The sequence below is a fragment of the Euprymna scolopes genome, chromosome 5, assembly GCF_053919585.1.
Source record: "Euprymna scolopes isolate OS-2025 chromosome 5, ASM5391958v1, whole genome shotgun sequence".
Lineage (NCBI taxonomy): Eukaryota > Metazoa > Mollusca > Cephalopoda > Sepiida > Sepiolidae > Euprymna > Euprymna scolopes.
In genome coordinates, this window is record NC_136486.1 from 63,629,838 (window position 1) to 63,647,113 (window position 17,276).

The 17,276-nt window shown below is 31.6% G+C and overlaps 1 protein-coding gene across 7 annotated transcripts in view; it reads right to left on the bottom strand.

Moving 5' to 3' along the window:
• Positions 1-17,276, bottom strand: part of LOC145276819 (uncharacterized) — a 694,204-nt gene that overhangs the window by 435,728 nt on the left and 241,200 nt on the right. For all 7 annotated transcript variants that reach the window (XM_080128165.1, XM_080128161.1, XM_080128163.1 and 4 more), the window contains one exon: positions 1,527-1,561. The gene's annotated coding sequence lies outside the window, so the exon portion shown is untranslated. The remainder of the gene's footprint in view (positions 1-1,526; positions 1,562-17,276) is intronic.

A 17,276-nucleotide genomic window follows, 5' to 3' on the forward strand; every position in this document is an offset into this window, starting at 1 on the left:
ACTTTACTATTAACGTAGTTATTTCAGTTGAAGTTACAATTGCTTACATTTATTTTAGCTTCTTATGGTGTGAAATATATTTGTTAAAAAATCAGAAAACTTTCTTGAAATATTGACGAAAAATAACATGAAATCTTATAGGATATATGCCAATGTTAACGACTACAATTACAGAAAAAAGTGTAACGTTAGTTTATGTCTGTGTAGAGACGATTTATATGACATATTGTAGGCAATGATATTCTGAACTAGACAAAATTCATTGTCTTTAATTATAATTTGAAGTATACTGTCAATGTAATTTGGTACAAGATACAAACAACCGATTTTTAAAAAGTTGCTTAAGTTTTTTATATCTATGAAAAAGATAAATGCTTAATTTTTGTTGAACCTGTGCCTATTGCAAGTTTTTAAAGAATCCGGATATTAATGCTAATATTAATAAATTATGTTGCATAACAGAGGTGTGATTAAAATCACTGAATTATGTTTTTGTTAATGTTCTTTTATTTTAAGTATGAAATAATTTCACATATTAATCGATTTTTTTCGTATAATAATTTTTATTTAAAGCTTCGTTTGATTTTTTGTATATTATTTTTTATATATAGAAAAACATCTCTGAAATAGTTATATCTGCAAAAATTTATAATCAGTGTATAGTTTCAATAGGATTAATTTTGGAAGCTCAAATAATTACCACCCTTTTTAAAAATCATATTAAATACTGCAACGACTTCTAAAATGTACGCATGAACACTAAGCCCAGTGCATTGATGCCATTTCTAAACTAATTTAATAAATAAATTAACACAATTTAAAAGTAAAAGTATTATTCCGAAATCAATGAAAAATTACATATTCAGAATTTTACTTACAAATATTAAACGGATTTTTAATCTCATTAAAAGTTAATGCGACTACTGGATAAGCATTGACAATAGTTTCATGTTTCGTAATATACTCTACATGCATGCTTGATTCTATCTTCGGTTTCGAGTGCAACAATCCTCCAGGGATTTTTCCTGTTTTGTGCGCTCCAAAATAACTTGACAACAATGGATTTTTGCGGCTGGCTTTCCAACAGACATGAAGTTGGCGATCATTATGAAAGATATTTTTCAGAGGCAGATGATGCCTGTTTGCGCGTGATTCCGCAGCAAACTGTGTAACCAATTAGAAAAAAGATTTTAATAAGCAAAACTGTTCGGGTTTTATGCACTACACGCATATATCCCTCCACATATATATATATATATATATATATATATATATATATATATATATATATATATATATATATATATATAATTATTAGTCCAAAGTTGCGTACATATAACAAGAAGGAAATTACATATAGATTAAAGACCACATTGTTTCTAGCGATTGCTTGGCGGTCATGATGCATTTGCAATGTAATTATATATATATATATATATATATATATATATATAATAACTATCATATATTCAGTAGAATGCAATCGCATAATAAAATGACTTAACAATATATATTTTACAACTTACCTGCAAACCAACCAATGATTTCAATATTCTTCTAACTGAAATAAGAATTAAAATATATTAAAAGTCTTTTACAAATTAAATAACTAAATCCATAACAAAAAAAAGTATGGAATATTTAATAGAAGAATTAAAAATAAATTATCGAATTTGTTAATGTAATCATTGAAAATAAGACATTGTTTTTATATGTTTCTGAAATTTAAATAAATAAAAAACGAAATACCTGTAAAATTTTACATGCTATGACACTGGGTTATATTCTGCTAACATGGTATTTTATTTATTAATATTTGCCCTCGTGTCTTATAAACTACAACATTCATCTATATTTACATTTAATATCTACCTATGTGTTTCGCTGCCGTCATCTTATATGGATTCAGCAATGGAAATCTTTTAAGAGTTATTAATTTCTATCAAAAGTATGTGTTTGATATCGTCTTGCTATTTTGCAAATTTCAAACATACATTTTATTTTAAATAAATATGTTTACTTCATATATGATGAGAATACTTTATTATAATAGCTACAAAACAATAACAACAACAAAAATAATATTAATAATAAAAATGATAATAATAATAATGATATTAATAATAATAATAATAATAATAAAAATGATATTAATAATAATAATAATAATAATAATAAAAATGATATTAATAATAATAATAATAATAATAATAATAATAATAATAATAATTAGAATAATAATAATTAGAATAATAATGAAATAATGATGATAATAATATTAAACAAAATAGTAAAATTACTAAAACTCTATAACAGTAAAGACAATGATAGCTACTCTTACAATAATAGCTGATACATAGTCTTTAGTAAACCATATTGGAGACAACGTATATAAGAACAGAAAGTACATGATATTAAGCAACACCACATTAAAAGAGTTTCATCGCCAATACTTGGGTAATTGTGAGACTTTATTCCATTACAGGGAAGAAAACCTTTAAAAAACTGTTTTTCATTTCTGTATGAGTGTTTAAGTCAATCAAATTATAAACGGCATAAATGAAATAAAAATATAAATTGCAGGTATAATGCCAGGAAGAGTAAAGAACGTAGCAACCCGGCCCCTCATCAAGAGAACCATCTAAACACCATCGCTAACTTACATTCGGCTAATGTTTTGAATGAGATTGTGATCAAATATTCTTAAAAGAGTGATCCCTCTGAAAGCCGATAAAAAGAACAAATTCATCAAAGATGGTATGAACTAGGCTGACTTAACGGAGTAAAATGTTTAGGACAGGACTGGGTAATAAGAGCGAATGAATGTTTATTTGTTATTAAAATTATGGAAGTAATGAAGAGAAATTAAGTAAAAAATATTTTTATAAATATGTCGACACCAATAACTTGATAGGGGCTGACGAAATATCGAAGGGAGAAGAAACCACTAAATTTTTAATCGAAAATACTCATACTCTTGACAATCAGTCTTTTCCTACAGAAGTAATCGTTAAACTTATCATAGAACATAGGATAATTAAAAAAAAATCTATTATTATTTTTCATATTGTAAGTGGTGGCGCTAACAGCTGCTAGTTTTAAAAATCATCTGAACTTCCGATTAGTCTAAAGGAAAAGCTTACGTACGTCACAACTAAAAGAAATAAAGCATTATTAATGTTCATCTGTAAATAATTTCAGTTAGTGCGTTAAAGTTATTACAGCTGCTTTTAATAACTTGTAAACTCTACTCTGCATAAAAATACAGGTGAAAAATATTAAGACAGAGCCCCAGTGTCGGAAACATTTAACGGGACAAATTTGAATGCTGTGTAAAGGCACATCCGTCTATGTGACATTCACTAAAAAATGACCAAATGCATAATTAAAGACATAAAACAGAGTATAAAAACTGAAGCCTTTAAAGTAAAACGTTACAGTAACAGAATTAAGCAGTGTTGACAGAATAGACTGTACACACATTACCGGAAACATTTTTTAATCATAAGAAATTAAAAGGGAGACAGACGCTATTCATGACGATGTTCAATACCGAACATTCTTGCAAAGAATTTGCTGAAGGCGACTTAACATCAAGATTATGAAGAACAAAACAAAGTTACTGAAATACAGATGCACTCTAGAAAAAAGAGTAAATTGACCTTAGTAGCCACTTGTTGGAAGCTGATGGTGAACTCTAAAAAGTTTTAATATTTGAAATCGCATGGCCATTACAGTGTCCAAGGGCATCTGTTTATAATCTTCTACTTGTTCAACCACTTGTTGATACAATGCTAAATGCGATGGCATTCATGGTTAGCTGAAAAATAGCAGTACTCCTTTGATAATTAAATAACACAATTGGTTGAAGTGTTTGGATGGCTCTATGATCATAGGTACCGAAACATTTTCTTGTCAAAAATCATAAACGTTGTCAAAATTATCAGAATGTATCAAAGATAAGCTTCTGATAAATAGAATGATGAAATTGCAAACATATATATATATATATATATATATTCTTATAATCTATCTAGCCTAGGAGAGGTTTAGTATATACATATATATATATATGTATATATATATATATATATATATATATGCTAAACCTCTACTAGGCTAGATAGATTATAAGAAGTCATTTTACATGGTGCCAAAATCGTGAGTACTTAAATGTCGAAAAATTTCAGAGGAGATCCCATCATTCCACCAACTATAATATAATATGGCATAAATAATTTCAAAATCAACTCATTCCAGTAAATGTCGCGTTAGGCATAATGAAAATAAAGAAAGCATATTGTCAAGAGCAATTATCTTCCCGCTTTGCTTTTTGACACCAGCGTGACACCTTCACATATTTTTATAGTGTGTAATATGATATATATTTGAAAGTAACATTCAACAGTCGACCATATACTATCCATGGATGACCTTAAATACCGGATATGAAAATATCTATTGCGAATATATTAATGACAACCACTCTCCTTACAGATATCAAACAATACATAGACAAAACTGAAGATTTACTGATGTGAAGATCGTATAATAGAAGGAGGAAAATATTAGGGCCTATTGTATCAGAATGTCTCATACTAGATTAACATCAATATAAAAATGCAGACATGCCACAATTGCTCGGGTTCTAGTATGGATTATACGAAACTCCTTAAATTAGAATACGATGTTAAGCAGTATGAGCATGGCCAAGTGATGGCACATTAAAAGGACTATGTTAAATTTATTCGGGACATGCGCGTACAAACTAATAATATTTTTGAACATTCTAACCTTTCAACAATATTTTGCAAAAAGAAAACAAAGATAACTTGGTTAATTATTAAAATGTCTTTCTATCGATAAATTATAGCTAGAGGAAGAACAGAAAGATACATATCAAGATCTGAAATGGGATTTTTTTAACTACAGAAATGGAAATAAATACTCGTGATTCGAGATGGAACAGGAAGTCTTGTGTGGCCCAACCAGCCACAGGAAAGAGGTTACCCCGGATGAATGGGTTACGAAAAGATAAATTAAACCTATGGTTGAAAATTGCCCGAAAAAGGGGCCACCGAAAGAAGATAAAATACTTTTTAAATTTTTATGCCAGGTCTGACAAAACAGCAGGTGAATCTGCCAGTAGGAGAGAGAGAGAGAGAGAGAGAGAGAGAGAGAGAGAGAGAGAGAGATGGCGTGGTCACCGATCTGAAATACATTTTTCTTGTAACGGTAAAAAATAAAGTCAAATTTATGAAACAATAAACTGTAAATGTGAAAATAATTAGCGGATTGCTGAGGATAAAGTTTTGACCTGATGGCTTAGGACATAAACAAATAACCGAGGCGAACTGTAAAAAGTTAACTGATTGGGGTGTATTAGAGAGGTAATTGATCATCCAATTAGGACAAACCCGTGAGTGTTACGGATAGGACAATTGTCGGTTAGCTGCAAAACCCAGGTATGCTTCGACCCCCACACCGGTGTATATAGAAGTAGGTGAAGAGCAAGATCAGTCTTGGAGTCTGCAGTTCTTAAGTAAGTTCGGAATGAGTTGACCTGTGGAAATTTTTCACCGCCCCCACACACCCTCGCCGTTCGAGTAAAAATCTGTCCTTTGACTAATTGAAAGCGAGAAATCGGTTGTTGAAAACAATACTAAGGTCCCGTTCATCGACTATTATAACTACCAGAAATAGAAACTTGAAATCGGTATTTTATTTTTTTTATTATTCTATTGTAAAAAACTGTACATACTTTTAAATTTTTTTTCTATTTAGTTAATATTTAATTTCATACGAAATCTCAAACTAGAGTCGACGTCGTTTATTGTTGGAATTATATTCATGTCAACTTAAGGAAAAGAACCAAAGGAGTTGAATGATTTTAATTTTTAGCGGAAAAAGAAGACAGAAGTGATCATTGACTACTGCATCAAACATAGATTAACCCTGTATACATTAAACTACGGATGTTGGTGGATGTTCGAGCCGAATCACGTAGAACTACACGTAGTTAACATTGTCGTTTGCTATGGGTTACTTGGTTATATTGGTGGCCGCGACAAGGGTATTTCTCTGGTACAGATTTGTCACACTTGTAGTCAATGGTGTGCACATTTAGGACTACAGCTTGGAGGGTCAAACCACGGCCACCTAGAGTAAGAAGAAGGCCTGTTAACTGAAAAATGCCTGCAGGCAATGTAGGTAAGATGTTTCAGACTGTCAGACTGTCAATACGATATGATGGTTATTTGAAACAGAGCAATGACATATTTTTAAAAAGAAAAAGGAACACAGTTCGATCAATACTGAAACTGAGCTTTATTCAAAATAAAATATAAATATTATCTATGTAAAATTAATACTGATGAAACTGAATTATGAAGTTAGGAAACAAAGAATTAAAAAAAAACATTAAACACCAACGATGAATAATTTTAAAAGTGAAAACAGACGTTAAATAATATTAATAATGAAAACAAACGATAAAATACAAAAAAAATAATGAAATCAAACAAATAATTTAAATACAAACACACAATTATACTTACTAGTGGATAAATATTTTTTTAATTTAATTTAGAGAAAAATCACATAAGTTGAATGTTACTTTTTTTAACTTTAGAGATGAGGATTGATAAATTGTATTATTCAGACTAATGTTCTCATCTTGCGTGCTCATTTCACAACGTTTCGACCGATTTAACTTTCGATCTTCATCAGGTGTACTTTGTGAAAGTCGGGAATCTGTTCTTGGTGAAGGTCGGATGTTACATCAGCCAAACTATTGTGAGATAAGCATGCAAGGCGAGTACAATAGTAAGAATATTACAAATAATAGAATTTAGTTGACTGTTTGAATTTTTTTATTAATTTATATTTATTAATACTATCATTTCCCTTAATACAAAACTTATTTAAAAGAGAAGTTGAAGAACTCCAGATAATTATTCTTTTTTTTATTTTTCCATACTGCGGCCATCACCACATGACTGAGTCAATATGTTAACATATTTAATACGATGGGAAAGTTGGGATAATTGTTGGAATAGCACCATTCCGAAGACATGTTTTTTGTTTTGTTTTCACTGTAATAGTATTACCCGTTTTATCATCGAATCTTTTATTTTCCTTTATTACATCCTCAGACCGAAAATGATGTTCACATACCTTAAAACATTATTAAAGAAAACATTCATACCATAATGTAAACTATTGTTAAAATCTAAGAAAAGATAGTAAACAAACATTTACAATAATAATCACAGTGTAGTATCTGTTCTGATGTTTCACGTCATTTGTTCTGTCCTCGGTCAGTGGAGGAGAAGCCCTTCATGACTGAGACACTTTTGGAACTCTTGACTCTTTTGTCTGCTAAAATTTTAATCACGTAATTACGGTGTAGCGTCAATAAAATAAACCATTCATTCAAGATGTCGCTTGTTATTGATTTAGCTGAATATGATATTAAAAATCACTTCATTGGTACTTATGCAATTAGTTTATCGGGCTGACGGGTATATTGTAACTATTCTGTACTTTACCTAACAATTTAATGAACAAAAGATATCGTACACTTGAAGGACCGTTTGAATACATTGATTTAAATTTAAAGTGTTGTGGAATTATTTTAAAAAATCAGTTCCGCTTGTTCTTTATTTACGAAATTTTGAATAATTTCACAATTATGAATGAATTCACGTGTACTTTAAAAAACGTATTTTAATCAGATTATTATCGATAATACACTAAGCTGAAGCGATAAAAGGGATCGGAAATGGGGTGGGTCTAAGCAAAGAATTAGTAATTCAGAATTATTAATAATAATCTGATTAAAATATCACTTTTTAAAACGTATATGCGTTTATAATTCTAAAAAGAAAGAATCAATTTAATATATAACGCTCAGTCACTGCTACATTTCTTAATTGCCGCGTGTTAGTAATTTTCAAACCAACTTTAGAAGAATGTTTAGAACTTCAAAATATTTGTAAATACTCAATGAAATGGTTTATCTATTATTAAAATGGCATTTTGACAATTATTCTCATGTAAAAATTATTTGTTTATAATTTTAAAAACTAAAACAAAATTAAATTTTCAACCTTCCAGACTGTTTCCGATAGACTTTTTCGCCTTATAAGAAAATAAACAGTTAAACATATCAATATAAATTAATTTATTTTTATTTCGGACTATTATTCTCATATTTATTAGTTGTTGTTTTTCATCTTTTATTGGTTTGTTTATTCACAACGTTTCGGCCAACTATTCCTCTGGCCTTCGTCAGGTGGTAACCGTGACGGATAGGAACTTCGAATCTCCTAACTGCATTCTCAGCCATCACTGCCATCCGGAGTTGTTGTCGTCTCACAACATTTTTGGCCAAGTAAACCTCTGGCACGCTTTGTGTGGGATTGAAACCGCTATGTGGTGAAACGACAACAACTACGGATGGCAGTGATGGCTGAGAATGCAGTTAGGAGATTCGAAGTTCCTATCCGTTGCGGTCACCACCTGACGAAGGCCAGAGGAATAGTTGGCCGAAACGTTGTGAATAAACAAATCAATAAAAGATGAAAAACAACAACTAATAAAGATGAGAATAATAGTCCGAAATAAAAATAAATTAATATATATAATGCTCATCTCAAAAATTGATTCTAATTAAGGAACAATAATATATATATATATATATATATATATATATATATATATATATATATATATATCAATATAATATTTCATGTATTAGCAATAAATAGTATTGTTTCTTTAATTTATATTATCGAACGTTGTAAAATTACTTGAATACAGTTCTAATTAAATACACGTTTAATTATTAACAAATAACATTACTTACTTTACTACATTTGGTTAGAATAAAATTTCCCCTTCTAATGGCACGTATCCAAACTGAGAGTTGTTTCTTCTCTTTAGGAAAAAAAAAATATATGTACTTTGGGGTCTTTTGGATAATTTGCCCGGCAATTTGGAATAACGCAAGAATAAACAATGTTAACTGAACCATGCAAACTGAAAACTAGACGAAACTGCTGCTGATAGCCTAACTGCTGCTGATAGCCTAGACCATATTCCTACAAGATGGTCTGGTAATGACGTCACGCTGTCATGTGCATCGGCTTTCTTTTTAATCTCGGTAGCCACGGTCAAACGTGGTTATACTTTGAACTATAAGTAAAAATTACCAAAAATGCTTAATCTAATTGACGAGACAATGTATTCTTAAATTTTTCAAAGGTTGCAATATTTTTACACTCTTCTTAGCAAATAACTTGTAAGTTTGTCCGTTCTATTCTTGCTGCGAGAGTGATCGTGACTGATCCTGTTTAATATTTTACTGTGTTTACATAAATATATCTTTATAAATCACAAGCTCAAAATGAAAACGTGCATCTTTTACATTTCAAACAGGTCTCATTCTTGAAAAAAAGAACCTTGTACTGAAAACGTGTGTAAATTGTTTTTAACATGTTATGATAAATCTCTATGATTCATATTATTATCTTGATTTATCCAAACTCTACGAAAAATACAGGAGCGAACACAGCGTAAATATTTTCCTATATCGAAACACATAACAAGAAATGGAATCGACATCTCACAGAAAATTGAACGTGAAATAAAACATTATTGTTAATAACATTCGAGAGAAACCGTTATTTATGATTATTAGAAGGCATAAATCAAGGAGTTTTTTGTTCTTTTTTCTGAAAACCTTGATTCTTTTTTCTGCCAATAACGTTTGGAATGCGGATAATTTAACGATGATAAACACGTTGTGATGCATTGAGAAAATCATACACCCACATGCATCGCTAATACCTTGCCATTTAACGATGTATTCATGGCTGAAATATGCGCTTTCGAAAAACAATTCGAAAAATTAATGATGCGTACAAGCAAAGGTTATATTTTCATTTAAAAATAACTAAGGACAATTATAATTAGTGTTACATAAAAGTAGGATAAGTCTATTGAAATGGAAAAGAATGATAAAGGGTTTAGTGTTAATTGTAGTCAGTTTCTACTGATCTCCTTCTGTATAAATGATAGCCATCTGTTTCTGAAACTCTGTTGGGTACTAATGCTTGAGTGTATCATTTAGAAGTTTTTTCGTCTATAATACATGTGTCATTTAAATTGAATATTTTTTAAGGTATATGTATCATATTTTGGTGAAAACTTCATGCGAATCAATATCAAGGTCATCACCACTTATTCCAACTTATATTACGTTGTGAATTACGTTTTGATTGATTTACGTCTTAAGTAAGGACGGATTAGTATTATTTAGTGTTGGAATACTTTCTTTTTATATTCTACTAACTACGTTCAGCTGCACAAAATACCAATCATTTTCTGTTTTACAATGTAATCTATTAACGGTGTCAGCATGTATCTGATGACACGCGCCGTGATATCGTGTCTATCAACTAAAAATTGCCAAGGTTGTTGAATATCTTCTCAAGCTGACTGATATAATGAATATATCAAGTTGCCCATGATGAGGATCATATACAAATGCCTATTAGTTATACTCATTCCTTAAACGTGCACCATGTAAATATGGGAATGAAAAATCGTTAGTCTTCTAACATTGTTTGGTTTACCAGCAATTAAAATTTATATCACAATTGAACTTATTTTCTCAGCATAATTTAGTTTGGTGCTAAAGTAGGAATATCACAGGTACATATCAATGGTGTAGTTTTAAAATAATTAGTGGCATTAAAAAAAACTGTATCAATTCTGCCAAATTATTCATCGGTATGTATATTTTATTGCGCAACATTTTCTAACTGTTTATTCGCCACTAACACGATTTATCATGTTTGTATTAAAATACCAATCAGCAGGACCTTATTAATGATTGAATATGGCAGGGCATTGTGGATTTAATGAGTTTCAGCAGCTTTCAACAATTGATCATTTCTTCCTTTACGAACAATATTGCTAGATTAAAAAGTATTTAAAACTACAATGACTGTTTATTTATAAGCAATTTAACCTTCGCATATGTTCTTCTGCAGGGGTTTTGCTTGCATAAAAATAATGATGAGTATATCAAATTGTATCATTCTAATTGCTGTTTTTAATAAATACCAAATTACTTCTAATTATATAGCAGCTAGAGCATGTTCAAAAAAGAGTCGAACATCTGATTGGCCCTGAACTGGCATCTAAGCTTCAGCCTCTGTCCCATCGACGAAACGTTGCACCCCTCTGCCTGTTCTACAAGTATTTTAATGGAGAATGCTCTGACGAGCTGCAGACACTTGTGCCCCCACGACGTTCACACCCTCGACAAACCCGACAGGTAGCTAAATCCCACCCCCACACAGTAGAGATCCCTATATGTAAAAGATCTTTCTACTCCAGTAGTTTCTTCCTCAGAATCGCTAGTCTCTGGAATTCCATTCCAAGTTCCTGCTTCCCCAACTGTACTGACATGCAGAAGTTCAAGTGCAACGTGAACCGACATCTTGCTGCCCAAATCCCAACATAGTGCCCCAGTAGTTTCTGCCCCTGATAGTATCCCCCTACACCAAAGTGGCAATGCGCCTTGTTTGGGGTGAAAATGTAATTTAAAAAAAAAATGTCGGTCAAAATCCTACAGTAATTCATCATTGCAAAAACCGATGACATATTTGTAAGAATTATGATGACTATCTTTGAACACCGGAGTATACAAACAATGCAATTTTTTCAAAGTGTACTCATTGTCACAGGCATTTCAGTTTTTCTTTTTTTTCCGGCAGCACAGCACGTCCAATTTTTCCTCTCAGCTCATACTATAATCATGGACAGATATTTGTACCGGCTAATAATCGAATGCGTTCGAAATCTAATATACAAAAGGCATGTCTGTTTCTATGTTTTAAAACTTCATCTTTATTGAAACAAAAACGTCGCAGAGTAGCGCTAGGTGTCTCAAATGATTGGGCCTTTTACAAACCGTTCTTTTATGGGGCATTAGCCTGTTTTAATAGTTTTAGGGGTAAAAATTGAAAAAAAATCGTCATACATTTTGGACATTAATCTTAGTTAATTTTGAATTATTATTCAGTTCATGTGCGTGTCGCGCTGATACAGTGGAAACGTCATTGGCTTTTAATGCTACAGTTTTGATTTCTATTCTAGCTGATGGCACCCAAATACTTTATTTTTACTTTTTAAATCACGACTTTATAATAATATACTGACAAATTAAAATATCACATTTAAGCGTATTTTACGTCGGACAAAGCCGAGTGCTCAACCATAGTATAATATATAAGCCGTTATATTTAAAACTCTATCTCTCTGAAACTAAAAGTTTCAGAGTAGCGCTAGTGCATTCAAATTATTGGATGTTTTATGAACGGTTTGTTTATAGGTCTTTAGCAGATTAAAATATTTTTGTAAGTAGCCAAAATAGGTCCAAATTGAAAACTTTGTTATACATTTGTACATTTGCCTAAGTTTATTTTTAATCACGTCATATGCGTATCAAGTTGGTAAAGTGATAACCTAACAAGCTTCGAATGCGACAAATTTGCTTTCGCTTCTGATTCTAGCTGATAGCGCCCAAATACTTTTTTTATATTTGAAATCACAACTCTATATTAATGGGAAAATTAAAAATTTAAAACATATGAAAACGTATTGTATAACAACACAGAGCAGGGCGCCCTTCTGCTTTTAATAATACGAATGTTACGAGATGAGAGAGGGTCGGCCAGCGTCGAGACAGAGCTGACATTGGGGAGAAGGTGTCCACCTTTGGAGGCGAAAGGTTGGAAGCTGAAATCATGTACGGCTTTGAATTCCTTGATGCGAAATCATTGACCGGTCAAGAAATGAAGGACGTCATTACATTTTAAAACAACGTCTTGTGTTGTGTAATTCTACAAACAAAGGTATTGTGAATCATTTATATGAACTTTTTGTATAAGCTCCATCATATAAGTAATGTGTCTCCATCATCTAAGAAATGTGTATCCCTCAGCTATTATAAGTAATGACTGTTTCTTCTTTATGATAAAAGAACTGATAATCCTCATCTCTAAAATATATGTGTTCAGAAAATATATGTTATTGAAACACTCCCAGAACTGTATAAATGCCTCTTCTCCTATCTATATATCTCCCCTAATCTAAAGTGTATTACATTTCCCCTGTATCTGTATTAAAAATGTACCCTCTTTACATATACCGATCCGTTTCTCTCTATAATTGAACACAATAATATAATTATATGATATATAATATCCGGCTCTTCTAATATAACCTCTTATATAACACGAAATCCGGACAAGCTAAAATATCATATTTAAGCGTATTTTACGACCGGACAATTCCGGGCGCCCCACCCACTAGTTCCCTATATATCTAAGTTCTAAGCCTGTAAGTCTGTCGACGAAGACTTAACAGAGTAGTCACGCAGAGACCATTTCTCACAGATACAGAGTTACAAGACTCTATATATGATAATATCCTCGTCGGGATCGCGTCACAATAAACGGCACCAGACGGGTGTTAAATAATAGATAAGTCAGGTTTTGGGTGGGTGCGTAATACATCATTTACTGCGGATATAGTAACACCGTCGTTGTCTGCGAATAGTAATCTAATTACCGAATTCAACACAGACTTCCAAGACGATATATCAGATTTGTTCTGAGACTGTCTCTCAAAAGGCAGTCTCACAAAGAATCGCTCTCAAAAAGAAGAATCACTAAAAAAAAATCCCTCTCAAAAAAGAAATCCTCATAACTAACTAGGGCCGTGACAACAGCATATTCTATTCATTGTTTTAACCTTTGAGTATATATCCGTTAATATCTTATATGTTTTCATATAGACTTGTGTGGTTTTCGTTTCATTGACTGAGTCTAACTGTGTCGGATATATACTTGAGTATCAAAATAATGAAAATAATATTCTGTTGTCACAGCCCTATTAATAGCACAATGGTGTTCATGTAAAGATTTTCTTGAGCCAGATATCAAAGTGCCAGTTATGCAATATGGCTGTCACGTTTGAATAGCACAAACATTTTTGCCAAACAACACACACAAATTGGCTTTTGATCCTTCCCGTGTAAACGTGTTCACTATGTGAAAAGAATTCTATTTTACAACGGACGTAAATTAAAATCTTCGAACATTCCGTGTTTTCTCACTCTACCTCGCCCCTTTTCTCCTCTAGTCCATTTACAGTATTACACACTTCCATAGCCAACTTGTCATTTATAACATGAATTACAAAAACAAAAGTCGGATTACATAAATTATACAATACATAACAAACATCAAGTACAGCAAATCAAAATGCAAGAATGAAGATTTTCAAAATAGAAGCTGAGGTGTGCATATCGTCTCTCGGTGGACCAAGTTTATTTGGCTAATCTGGAAAAAACAAAGCAATTTTTTTTTCGAATTGACTCCTATCCGCTCGTACATGCTTTCTATACCTGAGAGGAGAAATCAACCTCGCCCCTCCATCGAGGTAGAAATAACAAACAGAACAGGAGAAATTTTAAACACCTCCCACAGAAACACTTTTAAACACCGTCAATATAAACAGGGGTACCGGCATTTTCCATCTCTGTCCTTCTCCTAAACTAAAATCAGGATTTTTTCAACCCAGATGACCATATGCACACCCAAAACCTGTCAGGTATCCCGCCATTTTTTCCTTTTTATAACAAAAACTACGTCCTCGCACAACGCAGACCATGACACATTAGTCAATAAATCACATAGTCTAAAAAAAACTCTCTACTGCCTCTATTAAAAAATCATACAAATCCAGGAAATAAACCGTAATTGTAATATATAATAATATAAATCAGACTAAATATTTCCTTCTTCTGTTACAAACGGCAATGTTCTTATACAATTTACACACGAAAAGTTAAGCAGGTCTCACATTAACAGATACATAGAAACAATTACTTTTTCACAGATAAGTTTTCTTTGAAACATAATCAAGAGTCTTTTTTCTCTTTCTGATTTATCATCTTCCTTTTTGTTTTGACAAATAACAGACAGCAAAAATTTTACACAAAAAGAAAACCATAGTCTTCAAGTCGTCTTCATAGCAACACAAAACACGTATAAATCTCTGTTATTTTTTTCATTTTGATGGTCCCATATTTTTACAACGAAAAACATGTCACACAAAAAGCAATAAATTTTCCACAGCAACAAATGATATATTTAGTATGAAAAATAAAATATCTACTTTTTAAGTGAAGTTAATTAGCTTACCTTCCCTATTTTTATGTTTTCTACCACATATATCGTCGACAATCGGTAATCATAAAATCTCAACATTAAAATCTTTAAAAGATGTCAGAATGTGTAATACTTTAAAATTCCTAGGCTAATGGAAATCCAAGTACTTCTTTCAAGTTTAAATAACAGAAAACCCCGCGACTGCTAATTTATTCATTAGAGGAAAATATGCATGGTAAATTCATATTAGATGTAGCAAATATTTTAGAATATGAATGGGTAATCTATATTTTGTCCTTATACAATGTAGGAATTGTGTAAACTAGTGTGCATTGCATTATTTTATAGGGAACAGACTTATAAAATAAGTGCATTATTAATATAATCGAATACAATATAAATTTACGAAAGTAATATTATATTGCTAAAATGAGACCCTAGTACTGTTATTCACAGAAAATTAAGAGTCTATAATATAAATTTACGAAAGTAATATTATATTGCTAAAATGATACCCTAGTACTGTTATTCACAGAAAATTAAGAGTCTTCCTAAGGTCGCGTATAGTATTGTAGATTCTATTAGAAAAATTTAAAACATGGAAATTTCATGGTACCTATTTCATTAGAGCAGCTGTATATATATATATATATATATATATATATATATATATATATATATATATATATATAGTATAATATCTGTTCCAACACCTCGCTCCCTCCTCAGTCAGGGGAGGAGAACCCCCTCATGACTGAAACGACTATCATCCCTTCTGTCATCCCCCTCCCATACCTACACCCCCTCCAATGCCCCCATCTGGGGAACAAAATCTTCCCCACACTAGGAACCGATCCTGGGGCTGGCCATACCCACATGGGGAGACAAATAAATAGAAACATTAAAAAATCCACTATTTTAAATACACCCCTCTTTCTAAACAAACATAATATAAGACTAAAACCAAAAATCACAATACTAAAATCCAAGAATCCAAAAAATAAATATCAATATAGAATGAAAGCACCCCTACCCTTACTTCAGAAGAGCCAGTCCCCCCTCCCCACACATACACATTAGTAACGACCTCGGACCACAGCCGCTTTCCTAAGGAAGCAAATAACCCCAAAATACTATAAAACAATATACACATTCCCAAACCAATAAAAGCAAACACACACACGCACACACACGCGCACACACACACATAAACACACACGCACACACACGCACACATACACCCTACCCCACCCTAAAGGAAAAGAAAAAAAACATTAGCAGAAAGAGATAGCGACTACAGCGAGGTCAACGTCTCCCTGGACAAACCAAATAAAAAAGCAATGAAAATTCAGCATACCAATGTATAATAAACACTTACAAGCCTCCACCCCTTGGAAAAACTTCAAACTAACTACGAAAATCATCATTTTTACACATTTGAAAATAATTTCTGACGAGGACGCATCACAGACCGTCTGAAACGCGCGTAAACGATTTCAATGACTTAAAATCATTATTACAGTGATCCAAACATAATTCTCAATGAAAAACCAAGACACGGAATAATAAAATAATGTTAAAAAATACACATTGTTGGTGACTACTCCCTTATTTAAATATATATATACACACGCATATGTATGTATATTTTTATATATATAATATATATGCATATATATACATATATATGTATACATACATATATACACACACACATATGTGTATATATATGTGTATAACTGTGTCTTAACCCGTATTTATTTATCTAAGATGGTTTATATTATAGTTACGAATTCACATTTCTATGTATTCCTAATACTTGCCTTTGAAGTACACACGCACACACAAATATATATGCACATACACACACACATATATATATATATTGCTCGCCAGCTAACATAAATTGTTACTAGAAGATTGTGGTCGATTAATGTACATTTGTATTTCAAAACGCGTTGCTATATAACTCTCATAAAGTTTATTGACAACCACATATAATTATCAAACAAGTAAAATGAAATG